The sequence below is a fragment of the Danio aesculapii genome, chromosome 5 (genome assembly GCF_903798145.1).
Source record: "Danio aesculapii chromosome 5, fDanAes4.1, whole genome shotgun sequence".
Classification (NCBI taxonomy): domain Eukaryota; kingdom Metazoa; phylum Chordata; class Actinopteri; order Cypriniformes; family Danionidae; genus Danio; species Danio aesculapii.
This window is the reverse complement of record NC_079439.1, coordinates 35,414,262-35,437,008: the sequence shown is the minus strand read 5'-3', so window position 1 is coordinate 35,437,008 and position 22,747 is coordinate 35,414,262. Positions and strand designations below refer to the sequence as shown.

The 22,747-nt window shown below is 36.0% G+C and overlaps 1 protein-coding gene across 1 annotated transcript in view; it reads left to right on the top strand.

Annotated features, from left to right (window-relative positions):
• The window catches only part of LOC130228366 (fibrinogen C domain-containing protein 1-like), an 85,207-nt gene that overhangs the window by 55,139 nt on the left and 7,321 nt on the right, over positions 1-22,747 (top strand). The window lies entirely within an intron of this gene.

Genomic DNA, 22,747 nt, shown 5'->3' with positions numbered 1-22,747 from the left:
ATACCACCTCAAGTGAATCTATATATACACATATATGTATGTATGTATGTATATATATATATATATGTATATGTATGTATATATATATATATATATATATATATATATATTTCACTATAATAATTCTTATATCATTTGATGAATAATCTGAATATTGAGAGTATCTGAATACATGAGAGGGGCATTATGACTGGTTGTCTACATTTAAATGTGCACAAATAATGTGATCATTTCCAAAAATCAGAGTAAGGGCTTAATTGCAATAACATGTTTACATGTCAGGAGCAAAGCTTTTAATGCCGTTTACATGCAATTTGCATTATTCATATTTTTGTACATTTTACATTATTCAAAATACACTATACAGTGCTCAGCATATACAAGTACACCCCCCACAATTCTATCTTTTAAATTCAGATTTTTAATAGGAAGCTATACAATATTATATTTGTGCATTAACATTACATTAGTCAGCACTTAAATAAAATCTGGAGCTTGTCTAACAAAATAACTTTCGATAACGGTCCAAATTGATATGCTATAGAAAAATATTAAATACAAATAAAAAAAAGAGGAAAAATCAAGAGAAACAAAAATATTGAAAAATTTAGTTGAAATTTTGTAGGTTGTAATTTTTTAAATTGTATTATCTTTCAATTTTTAAATATGTTAGGGACTAAAATATTATTTTAATAAATATATCTGTTTAATGAATGTGTTTTGTTTAAATGCACCAAAATACATTGCTTATATTCACTGAGAAATTGATAAAAAAAATATTCATTTTCAAAATGGGGTGTACTCTATGCTGAGCACTATATATAAGAATTGTGGTTATTTTTCTTACGGCAATTTTTCATGTGCATCACTTCACAGCACAAATGTTGGACTTGGAGTAGGCCTTACTGACCACTATTTTAATTTATTTTCATCTAGTGTAGATCATTTTGTATGGTTGTATTCTGTGTTTTTTCAGCACCATAGAAATGCCACATAAGCTGGGTGGATGGGTGAGCAGAAACTGGTGGCAGCTAGTTATGTTTAACAGAGTTCAGCAATGTGGAGTTGAGGGAAGGTTACAGAAAGTCATGGATATAATTCTTAGAGTTACATTACTGGTCAGTAGGATTTTTAAATGTTTAAAAAAACTTCTCCTGCTCACCAAATCTGCATTTATTTAATCAAAAATACAGTACAAATTGTAAAATTGTGAAATGTTATTGCACTATAAAATAACTGTTCAAAAATAGTAGTAATTTTAAAGATGAATTTTCTGCTTCATTACTCCAGTCTTCAGAGTCACATGATCCTTCAGAAATCACTCTTATATTAATAAGTATTATTAATATCATTATCATTAACATTAGTATTCTTGTTAATGGGAATAGTAATAAAAGTGATAATATATTAATAGTAATAACTTTATTTGAAACTACATACAATAAGAAAGCAGTTATTTACAATTTTAAAAAATATTTAACAATTTAACATTATTTTTACATTTAATAAATGCAGCCTTGATAAACAGAATAATTTTCTTTAAAAAAAAACATGAAAAAAAACTGACCCCAAACTTTTGACCGGTAGTGTATGTGTGACTTGTGGGTCACCAAATGAGTCCAGAAGAGTTTTCCTTTCATGCACCTGAGGACTGGAGCAGCAAGCTACTTTGAAATCACTTTACATAGATGGCACAAATACCTCCGCCCTCATGGGCACATACACTGTGCAGAACAGAAATAAGGTGATTAGGGTGTTTACATGCCTGATTACTTACCTTTGTTAATACGATTATGCTTACTGCGATTATTATCTTCACATTCACAATACATCTTCACAATAAATCACATTATTTAGATCAAATTAGTGCATTTACACGAGGTAAAGTTTAATCGCAGTCTTAACAAAAAATCCCATTCTAATCGCATTAAGATGGTCCATGTAAACATCCTCATTTTCTTGGATATAGGCAGTTAATTGATTGAAAGGGGACAAACATCCTCCGTGAAAGCACAAACACAAAACCTCATATATACTTGGAGTCTTGTCCAAGAACAAATTTAAAGAGGTTAAAGAGAATGAATATTCTAATCATTTAGGTCAAGGGTGTCCAAACCCGCTCCCAATGGCCACTGTCCTGCAGATTTAGCTCCAACTTTCCTCAGCACACCTGGCTAGATGCTTCTATATGCATAGCAAAATCATGATTAACTGGTTCAGATGCATTTAGGATAGGAGCTAGATATGCAGGACAGTGGCCCTTCAAGAGATTTTCCTCAATTTTGAGATTATGTCTGTCCTCGATCTCCCTGATATCTGTACAAAAAATACAAAAGCATTCTATGAGGCACTGTCAAGAGCATGCTAAACCAACACGTGGTGATATAACCCCAAAAGCTGACTTATACTTCCGCGTCAAGCTCACGTGTATGGTCCGACGCAGCCTTCGCGCGGTCGCATAGCCCGCGCACCTCTCAAAAAATGTAACTACATGTTGCAACAACGCATAGCGCAAGCTCTGTGATTGGTTGGCTTGGTAGTGGTGATGAGTGTGGGCGGTGTTGACAATCGCGAGCCCGATGGAGTGAGTGTTTACAAGTGTCGAGTCCTGTGAGGGTGCTTCAGATGGAAACTTATGTTCCTGTCTCCGAATGAGCAGGTTTTAGCTACTTGTACATTAAGGTAGCATTTAGAAAAAGAAAAAAAAAACACCCATAAAGAAACACAGACGAACATAAAAACCTTCTTCCAGCTAGCATTTCAGAAGTGTTATAGCAGCAGCACAAACAGCAAAAACATGTTAATCAATCAGAAGCGCACAGTCAGAAGGGCACGCAGTCTGACATCAAACAAAGGAGACATTGGCTGTTTCTCAGTTGCACATAGAACGGACTTCTGTTCTCATGGAGAGCGGTCTTGCCAAGTTACTTCGGAAGAACGAACTCAGGAGACCCAGAGAACAGAGAGCGCTTTTTTTGAGAAATGAGATTCTTCCTGATGGTTACATGACCTTCATGCATTTTTAATGGAAAATTATTTACAGCATTACAGCCTTCATATAACAATTTATAGTTTTTTTTTTCTTCCTTTTCATTATATATAACATGCACAAAAAAAACTTTACAAAGATACTTTTCACAATACAAAAACAGATTGTAATATGATTTTTAGCAAATAAACACCCTTAATGTGTTTATTCCTTTATGAAGATTCTCATGTTAATGTTTAATTTCACCATCTCATATAGGGAAACTCCTAAGATACTGTAAGTTATATCGCTGAACTTTAATAATAAATCTATATAAAATGCTGCACTTCCCACCTCTGCATTGATGCTTCCTCGATAGTAGGAACACATTTAGATTCCTAACTGAAACTTTGGCTGTTGATATGATGACATTACACAAGAACACAAGGACACAAGAACACTTAAGAACGCATATTGAGAAACAGCAATTACTTGGTTTCAGTAACCTGATTCATAAATCACATAGGAAATACAAATACCCATATTTGTGTGGATAGGGCCATAAACCATGTACCTACAACAACATAAAGATTGTCAATTCACCTTTTAGTGCTTAATCTTGTTCTGTGCACCTACAGTACACAGAGACAAAACTAAATTAATCACAGAAACGCACAGGTATTGACAACAGCATGTACTAACATATTTAAATAAATTTTAGTATTGCTTCTCTCATCTGTTTGTGTGGTGAAAGAAATCACAGGGAATGAGGTATATCTTGACTCAGTGTTATCTTTCTAGAAAAGAAAGTATATTTCTAGAAAATATTCAAAATAAAAACAAGTGCTTAAATAGTCTCGCAATGAAAGTGTCAAACTGACAGCTGAATGTCTGGGAACTTTGGCCACCTTGAATTTTCAAGGACCACAACTTCTTCCTCCATCATTATATTTTGCAGGTAAGACAAAATGCTTTCATGCAATTTGAAATAAAATTTTTAAAAGTTATTAATCCACGAGTCAACTGTTACAGAAAAAATCACAACCCTACAGACTACAGACAGGTTTTTTCACTGCTATAAGAAAAAAATGTGAGCATAAGCGAACCTGTGTTTGCAGCATCACGCTGGTAGAGGCATTTATAAAGAAAACCTTGCATACTTTTAATAACCAAGGATTTAGTCAAATTCAAAAAGCTCATCATTACCGAAAGGATTTGCACAAAATCAGACGAGTGTGCAGTCAGTAAATCATTGATTCATGAATATCTCAAAACACTTTTTATTAAAACACCCAGAAATTTAACCAAGAATGCTATTGCTCAGCCTTGTACAACAGAGCACTTCACTGACAGTCATGCCAATATGACACATCTTTTTTGAGAATATATTGCCTCTCTTTAATTTCAGCAAGCATTTCTGGAGAACTTAACTTGCAAGTAAATGTCTGTTCACTGTGTCCACTTCTGTTTTTTCATTTTTGCCCACTTGTGTGCTGATGGCAGGGGGCAAACAGTCCAAATTCAATATTTAATGAATCCTTAAAAATTATGACAAACATTCAGCTTAGTCTTTTGCCAAACCACTTGGCAAGCAAGTGATTTTTTTTTAGATTACATTTAAATGCATCAAGCAAACTCTTGGACATTTTTTATGATGTGAGTCTTGCATAGACTCCCAGAAATCTTGTATATTGCAACCAATTAAGAGGACGACTTCAGGTTTAGCGGTGGGTTCTTGGGCATGCTTAGCCCAGGTCTGAGGCTGATACTACCCCTTAAAATTTAAATACAATGCTTTACCTTAGAAATTAATAAGGTATGTGCCAAATATTATAGCCTACACCTGCCTACTGTATTGCATTCTTAAACTCGATCCCTCGAAGTACAGATGCTTAAACACTTCTTATAAAAAGTGGACATACAAGATTTCATTTGTGCAGTCCCTTTTGCTGCCTCCCCCCCAAAAAAAAAAAAAAACATTTTGTATAAACTTTTGTCGAGGCAGCATGGTGGCGCAGTGGGTAACACAATCTCCCCACAGCAAGAAGGTCGCTGGTTTGAGCCCCCAGTGGGTCAGTTGGCATTTCTATGTGGAGTCTGCCTGTTCTTCCCTTGTTTCTGCGGTTACCTCTAGGTGCTCCGGTTTCCCCCAAAAGTCTAAAAACATGTGGTATAGATGAATTGGGTAAGCTAAATTGTCCATTGTGTGTGCGTGTGTGTGCGTGTGTGTGCGTGTGTGTGTGTGTGTGTGAACGAGTGTGTATGGATGTTTCCCAGTGATGGGTTGCAGCTGGAATGGCATCCGCTGCGTAAAACGTGCTGGATAAGTTGGCAGTTCATTCCGCTGCGGCGACCCCAAATTAATAATAGGACCAAGCCGAAAAGAAAATGAATGATAACCTTTTGTCGCTGTATTATTATTTTGGTCAAAATGGCAGATACCAATATGATAGAATGCTGCCATATATATGTACAGTCATGTTCTGCGCATATTGAATGATACTTTAGTATCACTTTGTGAATTCACTTTAGTATATAAATTAATTTCTTATTCCAGAAACTTTACAGTGTTACCTTTTCATTTTCATGTTGTTCAATGCCTCTGCAGTGAACTATGCCCTTAACAATGCATTCACAGATTTCTAAGTCAAAAAAAAAATTGTTTATTTAATAAATCACATATTAATCTGTCTGCTGTTATTTTCTCTCCTAAATATAATTTTAAAACCTAGATTCATGTAGGTTTTAAAGCTTACAAAATACAGAAGTCAAATGTACTTTTGATATCATATCAAGTCGTATGTATCTAATCCCTCCAAACAACCGTGTACCGTAGCACTAATCCTCCATCTGCTTTAGTAATATCATGTAGTAGATATACTGCTTCTTTACTGAGGTGCTTAGCAGGCTCAAAAGCTGGTGTCATATTTGACTGCTTAAAATGATGAAACGTATTGTGAAACCACTTAGTGAGATTGACGATGATGACAGTGATATGATTGTGAGGATGATGATGATGAGGGTGGTTTATTCAGATTACTCTGGGTTTTGAGATTTGCGCATCCGCTGGGGTCTTACAGTGTAGGATAGAAACCTGCTGACTACTGAAGCTATTGTTTCCTGAACTTTTGTGGCACAGCAATATTTTTCTGTTGAGAGTGAGACACGTTGTTTGTTATGAGACAGATTACCTGCAGTACTGCTAACTAATTTCATAGATAATCTGTCTCTGTCTGAAAATGTTGGCACCATGTACAATGTTTTTAAAATACCCTGCATATTTATCACTTTGCTGTGATTGATATAAGCACAGTAAGTTGGTGTGGCCTTTTCCCACCTCTTCTCCACTGTAACAGGACGGCTTACTCAAAATTGACATTTGATGAGCCTGTGGAAAATGTCAAGCATGCAATGCTCCACATGAAACGGATGCTCAGCACCTCGTCACACTTCTGCTGTTTTAAAAATGTGGTGTTCTCATTGACCACAGCTGAAAAAAAAAAATCTGGCCTTGGGGAAAAACACTTTGGTGGGCACACAGCCTAAGGGTGCTTCTACACTGTAATCATGACTGTGATGGATAAAACCAGGAGTCCTTGAGCATTCTGTCTTTTGCATTGTTTTATGTTGCTCGTGTACTGTTCTTAATTCATTCATGTATATGTCTTTATTTCTGTGTCACAGATATTTTTTCTTTGAAAGCAGACAGAGACCTTTTCAGAAATCTCAGTGGCATCATTATGCACCAAGTTTCAGTACATGTAATGTGTGCAGAAGAAATATAAGAATGTACAGCCCACAAAAGTACACTTGAATCACATCAGTGTACGTTTTTTTATTATTATTATTTTGAATATTTGAGAATGTTTGAACAAGGAGCAGATACAATCAGAGCTGAAATGTTAATGCTGTACGAAACTTGCTTCTGATCCTAATTATATGGTCATTATGTTTGCATGTGCATATAGTATATGGAAGACAGTAAAGTCAGTGTCCGAGGCTGTTGATAGTAAAAGGGTGATAAAAGGAGAAAGATGTTCAGAGGAAATGGCTTGAGGCGAAAGAGGGAATATGCAGTCTGTCAGGCTATTAGTTCTTCATAACCGTCCCACTTTCTGTTGCTCAAGGGACTGTTGCAATAGGGAGAGAAGACACCCACGGTCTGAGTGTGGGTGGGGGCTCTGTGTGTGTGTACTGAAGGGAGTCTAATGCAATGCAAAATGAAATGAGACATAGAATTATATGAAAAAGTCAAGTTTTGAATGTAGTATCTTTTAAAAAAAAATTGGCGTTAGTAAGATTTTTTTAAAGAAATTAATTTTATAAATTTTATTTTACTATAAATAAATGTTATTAAAGGTGCAGTATGTAAGTTTGACACCCAGTGGCTGAAGTAAATATTGCACACCTGGTTCAAAACAAATGCAAGCACACATTGCCAGATTGATGACACCAACAGCAGTGTGCCTAACTGTCAAGCTTAAAGGCTGATTTAAACCATGTGCAGTAAAAGCAACAGCACATGATGGAAGCAATATTTTCCATATTAAAAAAGGTTTGTTCTAACCAACACCTGAAATGTATATTTTAGAAACAGCTCCTATTTCTCACAGGTGAACAACAGAAAACTGACTATGATCACCTCAGGTACAGCTCATGTGCTTTATTCAGTGTTAAATGTTAATCATGTGAGTTTGAATGCCATTTTACATGACATTTATTGCTATACTACTGAAAGCAGCAGCAGATAGTTTACCTTAGATCCTGAAAATAAATTAACCTATTTAAAATGGAACATTAGAACTGTGACTCTGTGCAAACTGACAAATATCAGTGATTCAGCATCTACATTTAATTATGTTAAAGAGGTTAATTATGTATTAATTAGATTATAAACCTTACCATTCCATTGGAGTGCAGTAAGTACAATATTCTGTGCTCTTGAATGGTTGAATTAAAATTTCTGTTGTGTTTTGTGTAACGTGCTCACTTAATGTTAATATTCTTAATATTTATATTATCTCCGAACTAATAACCACCTTATGTGGAATCTGTGTATCATTTCGGAGGTTGCTACAGTCCACCGGAGGTCACATTTCAGTCGCAGACACAAACTTTGAGAGTCCTCGTGACTGAATGAATGAAATTTGCGGTTTTCTACCAAGGCAACCGGGGGTGCTGAAATATAATTGGCTAAGCTGACATGGTCACTACATGACCAAAACAAAGACAGACATTCTGGCACATAACGCACATTTTCAGAGCAGAATATCTGACTTTAGCATTGATTTTCAGGTATACAAGTAAAAATTATAATCAAAAATATAATCAAAAAATATTAAAGTCCGTCACTGGAATAATAATGTGCATTCAACAGTTGCCTGGGGTCCATTATAGATATTTCCTAAAATTTTGGTAATATTGATCAGGGTTTTTCAATGGTTGATGGTTCCATTAACCACTGCATTCAGAAATCACAAAGAGGTATGCAGGCAGGTTTATGGAACTACACATTAGGGTTGGGCTGATAGGTGATGCCATCGTCCATCGGCGATCGCCAATAGACAGCACAATGCTGAGCCGGCATCGCCGATTCTCAGCCCCGCCCCTGTCGCAAACCTGTAAAATACACTAATAGTGTAATAATACACTGTTTACACTAATAGGTCTTAGTTTTAAAATGCCATTTTAGAATGAAAATGATCCATGTCCACACTGTGTTTTACTTAGCATTTGTGCCCTCCGTCTGCTGAAAACGCACATGACGTGACCACACACACACACACACAGCCACACACGCTATCATGTCTGAGCTCTAGAGAGCAGTGCACGTCGAACAGCTCATCAAGGATGTACCGTTGGATGGCGTCGCACTATAGTTGTTAAACGTGATATTTAATTAATCTTGTCTCCATCTAACAACTCTTCTGTCTTTTGAATCTAACGTGTAACGTGTCACAGCATCAGCTCACTGCTTCAATCTTTCACTTTCACACTTGTACTTTGTAATTTTAGTGAAAAACCTCAGATACTGTTGGTTCTGCACCTTTTTTATCGACCAAGTTTGTGGACATCATTACAACGACACAAATCGCTCTGCCTATGCATGCCAGAGTGCCGCGGAAAAAATGATTGGCAGGTGGTAGTCTGTGTGTAACTTTATTTATTTATGATTTGGTAATGGGTAAAACAAAGACCATGCGGGTCAAGTAGTTGAAATGGTAGACTATAAATAATTAATTCGTTATGAATTAATTAATTATTCATAAATAATTAATTCACCTCCACCTATGACGACGATGCCATCGTCCATTGCGATGTTTCACGTTAGACATTGTACGATGCCAAAATGGTCGACATTGCCCAACCTCAACGCCTAACTGCACATATATATTTAATGAAAGCAGACATAAAGTTCATGTGCTATCCAATCATAAATGGCAAGAGAAGAACAGATCAACCTTTTTATTTTTAAGTTGTAGGATGCAGCAGGGCCTTTTGTAGAGTCTGCTGTGTCATGTCCAAAAGTTGTTACAAATGATTATTACAAATAAAAGGCCACCTAGGTTACCCTTTTTTCAGATTTAATATGAGTCTTTTGTGTCTCCAGAATGTGTCTGTAAAGTTTCAGCTCAAAACACCCATCAGATTTTTTGTTATACCTTTTATAAGATTCTATTTTATATATTTTTGCACCAGCAGGCTGTTTTGTTGTTCTGCACCTTTAAGGCTAGTCCTCCCCGCCTACAGTTTCTACGTGGCTTTCAGCGTGCCTTAATCTCCTCCCTCGGCTGCGTCAGACAACAAACATAAAGGAAGCAGATCTCACGTAGCGTTTGTGAGAAATACTACAGTAAGAACTTTACCAATTAGTTTTTGATGCATTTGTTGTGTTAAGATGAGTCAACTTAACGATGAGTCACACACAATGTCGTTACAAAGTTCACGTGCACACACGCAGATAAACACGCACACACACAGCACAGCAGACACACACACAGACAGACAGACAGCACGCGTGTTTAGCTTTGCACTCTTTTTGCACACAAATGTGACAGGATACAGGTTAATCTCCACTGCTGTATGGATATCTGTTATGTTAATGTACAAAATAAACCTGATTTAACGTCCACAAACTGAGATTGAAGTTACTTCTTTTATTAATGTTCTGACATGCGGCTGTTTTAAAACATTTTAAACTTGTAAAACTCACTCTTGATCACATTTAATGATGATTGATGATCCTAGCAAACTGAACACACCTTTTATTCCTGGTTGCTTTGTGCTCGTCCTCTCTTGTTGATATGATTATACACGTGACTACCGGGACATGTTAATACGCAGCTGTCAATCAATTCGGTGGGCCGGGGGACCGCACTCCTACGTCAAGTTGCGGTCGGTCTGAAAACCGCTCCAATTGGTCCACCGTTTTTATGTTGTTGAATTAAAAAAAAAGGACTGTGTGTGTTTATATCACCCCAATATGACGGTCTATACACTATATCTACACATATGTCTGTCCAAACAGCTTGAAAAGTAGATTTTTCACCATAGGTGCCCTTTAATAATTGAAATTAGTTTGTATACAAACTAAGAATTATAATATGATTTTTATTTTTCCATCTCATACTGACCTTTATTTCCATTCCCAGCATTGACAATAACTCTAAATTCTTCTTTTATCTTTTTAACTGTGTGTTTGCGGATATAATACATAATTGCTGGCTTGATCTGCTGCTTTTGTCCAAGCACTATTATTTGTGAATTTTCCAGTATAAAAATGGGTCATCATTTTTCACTGCTTTGGCCATAAACAGCCCTTTTAAATTACACACTGCCTTCCCATTACAGTCTGCACATCCACAGTCACCAAAACTGGGAGTCCAGTATGGATTCCTCCCACCCAGATCTAATAATTGATTGCATGTGTTCACAAAGTCATTTACTTCTAATGATGTGAGCTTACAGTATAGTGTGGCACTGCTAGAAAACGAAATCATAGAGTGAGCCACTTTGAGCCTGTGCTGTGACCTGCAGCATTGCTTTAAAATCAAAATGAGACCTCTCAATCCTGTCGTTCTTTACTATGCATTTCCTGTCCTCGTTCTTCTCTTGCTTCTTGTTTTCATTTCGGCAGGGAGCGTGACACAGGAAAGAGAGAACACTTCTTTCTGCCAGACACCAGGTGCTCCTATAAATAGGAATGACACTTTTTTTCCCCTCAGCATTAATGCTAAAGAGAGAGAGAGAGAGGCACACAGGTGAAAAAATGAGTCTCTGTTACACTGAAGTTTCTTCAGGTAAAACACAGCATCGTTACATGGTCACGCGCATACAGTACACACATAGACACATCTCAGGCTTTGACAGTTGAAAGAATTAAGGTGTCAGTCAAGAGAGATTTTCCTCTTTAGAATCGATCATCCCTTACAGGCTCATTTGTGGCCTTATTATGCTGTGTATTCTTCTTTCTCTTTCTCTCTTTCTCTCTCACACACACAGACCTACAGTATGCATTCATGCATGCACAAAAACCATTGCTCACGCACATTATCACCTGTGGTGGCGATATTCAGTATTCAGCTCGTGACCCACTCTGCCCTGAGATAATGTATTCCACTATTATTATTTTATCTGCTAAAAGGAGAGGACTAAAAATGAGCACTCTATAAATCATTTATGGGAGCAGATCTATTAGAGTGCTACGTGATCCGGCATTATCAAATGGTGCTTTTATCAAAAGTACCCACAACTCCTCTCTGAAATATTAAAAAAGCACTAAGACCTGAAATGTAAAAGTTTTCGATTGAAACTCAATTTGTGGACATGCTGTGGGGGGAGGGGGATGCACTTGGAATGCAACTTGTTTTTCTTCGCTTTCTGGAAAAATGGTTTTCAGTGTCTGACTGTTTCTTATTGCTCATTCATATTTCATACCCCAGTTGTATATTTCCAAATGTGTGTTTTTAAATAATTGCGCAGGGCAGAGGCAGCGCCACAGGTTTGTAGTTGTAAATGGATAGAGTAAGCCACTGTTTTCATAACATGCTGCATGAAGTAGGACTTATGTTATGTGATTTAGGTTTTGAGATTAAATGAGGGGGTTAGAGTTCTAGACATAGACAATCAAAGACAAATAGACTCTTAAAATAAAGCATTATTGGAGGGGAATGTCATACCATTGGTTTAGTTTTATAAATGATATTTTAACTGACAACGGCTTGGCTGTTTTTGTAAATGACCACCTTTAAGCTGTTAAATGAAACATTGTTTTCACATGATATTTCAGACCTGTAGCCAGCCTGGTGAAAGGGGTGGTTCATTTTTCTCAAAAAGTGGACCTTTTTGCAGTTAGTCTTCATTTTCTATTTAATTGTGAAATTTAAAACCTGCATTTTAGTGACATTATAAGGACCATTTTAGCTGAATTAGTCTGTTGAATGGTCATTATAATAACAAAGATATTTCCTAAAGATTTAGTATAAAGAAATATGAATTATGTACTTATACTTCAAATACAAATTAATGACATCATATATCATTAGAAAAGAAAATAAGAATTGTTAAAGTTTTAAATTAAAACTGTAGCCTACTGTCATTTATTAAGCAAATAACACACAAGCGCATTCAACTTTCCTTTGTCAGAATTTGGCCCTTTGAATAATAAAAAATGTAAACATAATGATTATAATTATTTAGATCTTCACAATTTTTCTAGACTCTCTTGTAAAAAGTACATTTGAAAATTCATGGCTAGCAATAATAGCCAAATTAGTATTCAAATTCAATTTAATATGTGGCACTTTTGGTGCTTCATACTTTTTCATTGGTCATTTTTTGTTTCAAGAATAAGTTACTTGTAAAAAAAATTGTATCCATTTAAAAACAATACAGTAGCCATTCATGATTGTACTAGGCACCATGAAAAAACAACGAAAATAGCTCAGAAAATATATTTAGTTATAATAATAATATAGTTATAATTATAAGTTATAATTAAGTAATTAAATAACAAATAACCCCCTTAGAAATCTCTTATTTAAATTAATAATTTTTTATTTGTGCATATACATTTAATTTGTCAGTACTGAAGCCAAATCTGGAGCTAATCTAATGAAACAACTTATGATAACGGTCCAAAAATTTGTAACTCAAATTTATATGTTAAATAAAAAAAGAGAGAAAAAAAAAATTTAAATTATATATATCTATATCTATATATATATATATATATATATATATATATATATATATATATATATATATATCTATATATATATCTATATATATATATATATATATATATATATCTATATCTATATATATATATATATATATAATAAATATATATATATATATATATATATATATATATATATATATATATATATATATAATAAATATATATATATATATATATATATATATATATATATATATATATATATATATATATATAATAAATATATATGTTAACATCTAGAGAAGAGTCAGGACATCACGGTCCAGAGGTTTCAGAAAGGTAAAAAATAATTTGTTAAAACCTTTTTTAGTTAGATTTGCATTGTAAATGTTGCAGTATGTCTTTATAGTGAAATAACTTATATGTGTAACCATTATACACATTAGTAATTATAATTCTCTGTTTAATAAGCCTTTTTACATATTTATTTATGTATTTATTTGTATAAACACAGAACAATAAGGAACAAACAGTTGGTATTTTAGTTGGTATTTTTTTTTTTCCAATAGTTGACATGAATTTAAATGTATTATTTGAAGATGTTCCATGACTATATGTATTATGCTAGGCTCACTACCTCTTACTTTCACACACACACACACAAAACCTTCTCTAAACCTTCAGATTAAACATCAAACATCATTCTGTCTTTCCAAGTTGATCACGCAGTACTAATCCAGAAATTCCCCTGTCCAGGCATGTGAAAAAGATGGTGGTGGAGAACAGAGAGAGAGAGAGAGAAAGAGAGAAATATATAGATAAATGGTTTGAAGTGACGACAGCGAACATTAGTGAAAAAGGAGAACACTCAAAGAAAGAAAGCAGAATGGGAACAAGCGAGCTGAGAACAAAAGAGTAGCTTTTAAGACCCAGCTTCATGCACATGCTGAAACAGCATATGTTCTCATCCCTGCCGGCTGCGTTCTCACACTTCCTGGAGAATATGTTCGAGTCAGAGAATCATTAAGCTGTATCTCTACAGCCATCATTTCATTGCCGCATTCATTTATCCTCCTTTTGAATTAATCTAGATCTCTCTCTTTCTCTCAATAGCATGAGTTGTTAGAGGCGATGACTATTGCTGTCCTGATTAAACACAGACATCTGTTTTGAGAGTCTTGTAGACAGGAGATCCTGCCCTGGTGATGCAATCGGCCTCACTGCCAACCGCAGATTAAATACTGATCGTCTGATCACAGTGTGGTGTGGAAAACCGGAAAGCTGGTTTAAGCTTATCAGCTCAGGTTGCATGCAGGCCACATTTTTACATTGTTCTGTGCGTAGAGGTGATATAAGAGATCATGTACAGTGAGGTGTCATCTCACCTTTGTGTGTGTGTGCGTTGTTTCATTTTATAGGTCTGTCTGTGTGTCTGTCTTCTAGGTTTGTGATTAGTTTAAAGGGCACATAGTTTACCTCTTTTTTATGATTTAAGATTTAATATTATGGTTCTTCTGAGTGTGCCAGTTTAGGTTCAGTTCAAAACACAAATCAGATTTTTTTATTATAATGTGTTAAAAAGTGTCATGTTGGGGGCGTGTCCACAGCTCGCTGTTTTAGGGATGTGTTGCTTCACATGTAGATTAGTTTCGGCTTCCCGCCCAACGTAACAAGGGGGCGGAGCCATGAGCTCACCCACTCTGTGTTTGGGCAGACTGAGAGAAGGAGCAGGAGTGAGAGGATCAGCAATCAGTCGTACATGTACGACTCAGACACAGACCAAGCAGAGAGTGCAAAAATCATTTGTGTCTTAGTATAGTTTTACAGCCAACTGTGTGCTAGTTTCAAGTACCGAGCTTGTACACCGAGACTAATAACCACGCACACTGAATTAACTTTGACTGAGGCAAGGGATGCGTCGCTCGAAGCCGCGACACGGCACACCAGACACTCTCTGTGGCGCGGCAGAAACGTGAAGTGGCCCGAATCGTCGCGCCGTTGTGTGTACCCTGATAGAAAACCTATGTTTAGAATTCTAAAACGCATGGCACAGCGTCAGGTACAGCAGCACCCAGTTAAGATCACAGGGAGCTTCTGTGATCGCGAGAAATGCAAACGGCTGAAGTATAAGGTAGACTCAATGAGAAGTACACATGTTTGCAAACCTACCTAAAGATACAACCAATAATTTCGATTAGAGCGATAATGTGGAGAATATTGATGTTGTGTTGAGCCCAATGAGCCTTGCATCTAAAAATAGAGCAAGGGTGTTCTTTAGTGATATCGCTTTCGACTCACGCTGAAAATGGCGGATCTGAATCAACAAACTGAGGATATGATGACGCGCCTGTCAATCATATTGGTGGGCGGGGGGACCGCACTCCTACGTAAAATTGTGGTCGGTTAGAGAACCGCTCCATTGGTCCACCGCTTTTTTATGTTGTTAAATTGAAAAAAAAAGCACTGGGTGTGTTTATATCACCCCAATATGACGGTCTATACACCAAACATGCACATATGTCTGTCCAAACAGCTTGAAAAGTAGATTTTTTACCATAGGTGCCCTTTAAAGATTGTTTTTTTTTTTTCAAAACCAACATTCATGGCAACAATGTATACAAATAAAAGGTTTTTCCCTTTATTTTTGAAAATGTTTCACGTTTGTACAACAAACATTTCAAACGTTCTGCTTTAATGCATCCTTTAAAATGACAATAAACTGTATTACTTATGTCAGGCCAGTATTGAGCACTGTGACCTTGTTAGTAAACAGTACCTGTAGGAAAGTGAGGGCGTGCCATTGTGTAGATTATGTGTAGAACTTTCCATAAGCATTAGCAAACACTTGAGCAACAACAAACACTACCATTGTTGTGTATGTTTGTTTGCACTTGTCTTTAATATACACTTCCCTAAACAGATACTGTGCATGCGCATGACATCAACATTTTCAAACACTTTGAGTGTTTATTCAGTGTTTATTTACACTTAATGGTTTAAGCTTTTCAGTTTTCAGGTTGATGCGATTTTACACCCAAACATACTGTAGTTGTTTAAATGAACTGGCAAAACAAGTAACAAGTCTCCAGTTTTTGACTGAAACATTGTTGTGTAAACAGCCGCTCAGTTATTGTCTGAACATATTTGTTTTTTTCATTGAAATCAAAGTTATTTGGACTTTTCCATTTAAATGAATTTGAATTCATTTTCCCAAATTCTAGTAAAATAATTAAGATTCACACAATGCACAAATCTGTTAGTCGATTAATTAATTGATCGCAAGCCTTGACCATTAAAAGTAGGGTACACAATTTCAGTAAGGCAATCAATCCATGGATAACCACTGCCTCTTCCAAAACACATGAAGGTGCACATGCTGCAGAGTTGAGGCTCAAGTGACAAGACCAGATAGTTATGTTATCTCATGTCTCATTCCCAAGTGAGAAAACTTTACAGTTAAAAGTGCATATTTACAGTAGTAACACAATAAGGGTCCACCAATGCGATCTTTCCCAAAATGTGTGTATTTTTTTCTGTTGTTTCCCCATTTTTAGAGTGGCAACAATGTGCCTTTAAATGTGCTGGCAGTTAGAGAATTAATTTCTTCAGCTTAGTCTCTATTTCAGAGATCGCCACAATGGAATGAACCGCCAACAGTTTACGCAGCAGATCCCCTTCCAGCTGCAACCCAGTACTCGGAAAAACTTATACACACTCATTCACACATATACACACTCATGCACTACGGCCAATTTAGTTTATTCAGTTCACCTGTAGCGCACGTCTTTGGACTGTGGGGAAAACAAGGGCACCCAGAGGAAACCCATGCAAACATGAAGAGAATATACAAACTCCACACAGAAATGTTAGCTGGCCCAGATGGGACTCGAATCAGCAACCTTCTTGCTGTGAGGCGACAATGCTAACCACTGTGCTGCCCAGTTAAAGAATGTTTAAAGCAATTCTGCTGAGGTGCTCTCAAACGCATAGCTGAGCACTTCACTTAATGAGTGCTATTGGGATGTAAAGAGACTTTCAACTGCATAAACAACATGTTTTTTTCAAATGACCTATACTGTCTTTAATTGCAGGGGAAAGGATATTTTCCCCTTAATGAAAAATTTATTCTGTAATTTGTTAATTCCATTTGTTTAAAAAAAATAATGATGAGGAAATTGATAAAGTCATGAGGTCACTAATCATGGCAGTGCGATTTGGCCGTTCGTTGTGTATGATTTGTGGAAGATCACCATACTGTACATCTGGTAGTTTTGATAAGCATGAAAGTAACTTTAAATGTAACCTAGTATTTCACATTTTGTTTATTGAAAATTATTGGATAATATTCTTAGTTTTTACATGATTCATTGGAAAACTTCTAATTGGTTAATTGCTTACTTTCCAATGTGCATTATTCCCCGTCAACATTTCCATAATAAGTAAGGAGACTAACCAACCCAGGCTAATTCTGAAAACGTATCTCTATATACATTTCTAAAGACCAGCAGGCATATTATTTATTATTTTTGCAGTTTTGCAGTTTTTGTTTTAGCGAATCCACAAGAGGCCGCTGTGTATGCTTTTGAGATCTCAATTCTCTTGCGAGTGCCGTTCGCACCTGCTGTAAACCCACCCAGAGGCCGCTGTTGACTGACAGTTTGACTGACTGAATGACTGACTGACAGATCGACTGACCCACCCTCTCCTTCCCTAAACCCAAGCATAGTATTGATTGGCCCGCCCACCCCACTTCCCTAAACTCAACCTAGCAATTTTTTTTAAAGCAATCCAGAAAAAGAAAAGCGCTCGTCTGATTTTACCACATTTTCAGATTTTACCACATTCTCACCATGTTATTTTACTGTTTGTTTATTTTTGGGCTTTTGTTTTTGTCTTACCTGCTTTGTTGGGAACCGTTCTTTACTGGACTCGAACCCCGTCGTCATGGTCATCTCCTCTCTCTGCGTCTCAAGTCCACTGACGTACATGGCGAGCTAACAGGAGAAAACTGGTTTACAGCTAGAAAGTTGTCCACACGGAGTAATCGTTCAGCTTGCGAGCACGAAAATGAATGGCGTCGTACCACACCGTTAGAATTCATTTTAAAAATGAAATGCAGCCATACATATCTCTGGCTACATAATTCGGCAGTCTCCAAAAACGTATACAGGGCTACGTTTTCGAATGAGCCTATGTTGAGAATAACACAACAGTAATCTAGGTATCAAACTCAGTCTTTCTTGTCATTGTCATATTGCAGCTCTGATAAGTTATTATATGGAAGATTTTAAAATAAATCATTGAAATGCATTGAGTTAGTTATTTATTATGAAGTTGAAATATAAAAAGCAGAATAATGAACAACCAGTAAAAACAAAAGCCTTTTTTTGTTATAAAATTCAGCTGGATATACTGAACATTATCACTTACGTAACAAGATGAAATAAAGAAAAATATGGCACGTGGTACTGTATTTGAATCCAGCAAAATGACATTATAAGCATGACTTAACTTACAAACACTTTCTGCAGCCAGGTCACGTTCATGGCCACTTCTGTTGTAAGTGTAGAATTAAGCCAGTCAAATTCACTGAGAGCTTAAGCAGCTGCCTGTTAACATCCTCAGCTGACACTCTCCTAGGAGATAAATGCATACACAGCCATGCATTGACTGTCTCATTGACAGATTGACAGACACATTGATCTCTAAATGACTGCTAGTCATCCAGGACCAGAGACAGGAACACCGCCTACGCCATTACAGCTAACACTCTTCATTGTCATTGTGCTGGTGTTTGTCCTGTGAACAGAAAAAGAGATACCTTGTGTTCTTCGACTGACCTAAAGCTTCTTCGTTACTCATTTAAGTATTCTGTAGTGAATCTTTGCATGGTTCCAGCTTCTACACTGAGAGTATCAGAGGAGCTAAATATACTTTATCTGCAGCATTATCTTAATGACAAGACTAAAGGCTGATAACTCTGTACAAACCAGTTTGTAATCTATTTTTGAGACATTGATAATGCCTTGTCTATATTCTTCTAATTAGCCATTAGATCTTGAACTTGTGGTTAAAATATGCATACAAATTCCCATTTTCTTTTCTTTATTTAATGGTGGGCTTGATTGTTATTGAAAATATCTAAAATCTTTTTCAGATTTTTTTTGTGAAAAGAAATAAAAAATGGCTAAGTCTGGCCTTAATTTATTAGTTATATAGGACTAATTTGTTGTAGATTTGTTTGTTTTATATTGGTTTATTTCTATTTATGATATTGATTTTTGTATGCTTTTTCCCTTTGACCCATTTTCATAAAAATCAATTCAAAGTGATTGGTCTCATAAGTGAATCCCCTAGTTAATCATTTGGCATAACTTGTGGTTACTGAAGGGGGACTAAATAATAATCCACCTTGCACAAATTAAGAATTTTAACCATTAAACCACGAGTTATTCTTCTAGTATTTAATGAGTGAAATGAGCTAGAACATTAATAATGCAGGCTTAATATTTTAGATTTATTCTCTGAGGAATGTAAAAGGTATAACCCAAGTGACATAACAAATGTCAAGTAGTGCTTCAAGAACTGACCTGCTATATGCAAACACAACAGAGCCATCCTCAAGCGAAGACAAATCATTTTCTTTCTTTTTTTTCTGTAATATGCTAGAAAAGGGTATCAATTTCAGAAAGGTTCTGTACTGAAGAATCACACAGAGCAGACACCATCACAGCGATGCCCTCAGCTGCCATAATCCTCCAGTGGTGACTTTAATTAAAAGAGATCTTTAATTAGTTGAGTCTGCAGTGACTGACATTTTGGGTGCAGTTTGTTATTTGCAGTTAAATGGCACAGTCATGACACAAAGACTACAGGGCGAGATTCACAGATCACTGCACTGTAAGGGTTTCGGATCAATTACTGTAAACACAAAGGTTTGAAGAGGCATTTTTTATATGAGGTGGCATCAAGTGACGTCTTTGGGTTATTTTAGTGAAAATATATATATTTTTATGGTTATGAAAGACGCTTCTGTCAAAAGGGTGGGATATGTATGTTCAACTATTGCCTTTTTTTTCAGAATGCTATGATAGGATATCCTACCTTGCTGTCAGCCCATTTATTTTCTTTTTGTTTATTTATTTATTTATTTATTTAGTTAGTTAGTTATTTAGTTAGTTAGTTAGTTAGTTAGTTAGTTAGTTATTTAGTTAGTTAGTTAGTTAGTTAGTTACTTTCTTACTTAGTTTTATTGGGGAATATTTAGGAACAAACAGGCATTGTGTGTCAAACACCAAGAAAATTGCAAACTTATAATTAATATTAAAGAGCCCCTATTATACATGAAATAGGGTAATATTTTGGTTGTAAAGGTCTCTGGAGTCGTTTGAAGCACTATGAGTCGACTCTTTTATAGATGAATCAACAGTTTTAAACACTGTACACTTACAGATTTAAGCCTTAGCTGGATATTTCACTTCACTTAGAGCTGTTACACACTACATGGAAGGGCATTTTCAAAAACCCTAATATGGGCTCTTAAAATGATATTTTATTAGTAATTATGCAAGTAAAAAAAACCCAATAAAATATATATATATACTGGTCAGTTGGCATTTCTGAGTTTTTATGTTCTTCCTGCGTTTGCGTGGGTTTCCTCCGGGTGCTCCGGTTTCCCCCACAGTCCAAAGACATGCGGTACAGGTGAATTAGGTAGGCTAAGTTGTCCATAGTGTATGGGTGTGGATGGGTGTGTGTGGATGTTTCCCAGTGATGGGTGGCGGCTGGAAGGGCATCCGCTGCATAGAAGCGTGATGGATAAGTTGGCGGTTGGTTCCGCTGTTGCGACCCCGGATTAATGAAGGGACTAAGCCGAAAAGAAATGAATGAATGAATAAATGATAATAAAATCAGAATTCACTGAATTTATGATATTTAACAACTAAAAAATTTTTTTTATAAACTTAAGAGACTATATTAAATCAATCTAATTACAGAAGCCTTATGTAAAAGGGGAATTGGCTTTTTCAATTAGTATTTCTAGGTATGAAATTCCAATCATTTCCCCTTGGAATTACTTTCTTTTTCTTATAAAAGACTTGTTTTATATATTTCTTGTTTTGTATAAAAACTTGATGCTCTCATAGCGAACAGAGATTCCCCTACCACCGTCCACCCCCCCCAAACCCCCTCACTGAGCTCTCCACACTCCTTTCGACCAGCCCTGCCGCTATTAACCAGCAGACACATACAGTACACACAAGATAGATTTAAAATAGATTTAAATAGATTTGAATTTTAAATAGATTATTTATTTTAAATAGATTTAAAATAAACTCTTCTATTATGATTTGAGAGTTAATAAAGGCTTGACTTTGGATCTCTTCTCAATCAGAATTAATGAATATGTTTAGGTGGACAAAATACTCTGTGTTTAGTACAATTAAGACCAAACTTTGATTAAGAGCGCACCATGTAAACAACAATTTTTGATTACTTTAATTCGACTATTATCATCATGTATGACTTTTCGCCGCAGAACATTCCATACACACGTGGCTGTTTGACACTATTCTCTGCACTTACAGAGTCAGTAAAGGACCACAGACACCCACATTGTGAAATGCAGACGTTTTTTTTTTTCTGTTTGGCATGCGAAAATTCTAATTCCATTAAACAACACTCTTCCACCAGTTCTTACTCCATGCATCCAATACCTCATTTGTCACGCGTGCATGAATGAATTGTTTCTGAGTGAAAGTGAAACTGCTTAACTGCAGTTAAAGCCAAAAAATAAAAATGAGACACGTGAAATTACATGAAACTCCAGAGGAAACATTGGAGAGCGTGGTGAAGCAAAGACGTTAGTCGATCTATATGCTATAACATGTAAAATGGCAACTCATTCAAAAAGCAACTCATGTAAACTCCCTAATCATATTATTGTCTTATTCAGATTAAGGCAAATAACTTGATTACTGATGTAAACGTAGTCAGTGTGTTACTTCAGAAAACTTAATACTAAGCCTCATAGTCAACCCATTATCAAACTTATTTTAACTATATCCTTTTCTCAAGCTTAAAAGTTTTAATGTGTTAGTCTTTAGGATATAAACTGCTAAACATTTATGAAAATACCATCAGCGTTTGCATTGATATGCATATGATGACAAGTTAAAAATGCTAGAAATTACATTTATGGCTAAAATTAAGAGATCTGCACTCAGTGGAGAACCAGCACAAACTAACCACAGATATTATGGGCAAACCTCTGCATTACAAATTGAAGCTATTGTTCTTTTATGTTCATGTGCTTTCATTCTTGACAGCTGTGAGGTGACAATGATAACTAGAAAGGGTCAGCAGATTCAGATTTCACCTTTTAATGCATCCAGTCTCTCTACCTCCTTTCTCTCCCTCTCTCTCTCTCTGCCTGTCACTATTGTTAGACAGTGATGGTCAATGCCCCTTTGACCTTGCCTGACTTGGATCTGTGGAGAAAGGGAAGATAACACCCTAGCATGATTGTATGTGTGTGTGGATGCATGCGTAATTTCAACCTTGACAGCAATGTCTGCCTTAGTTCTGTGCTGGCA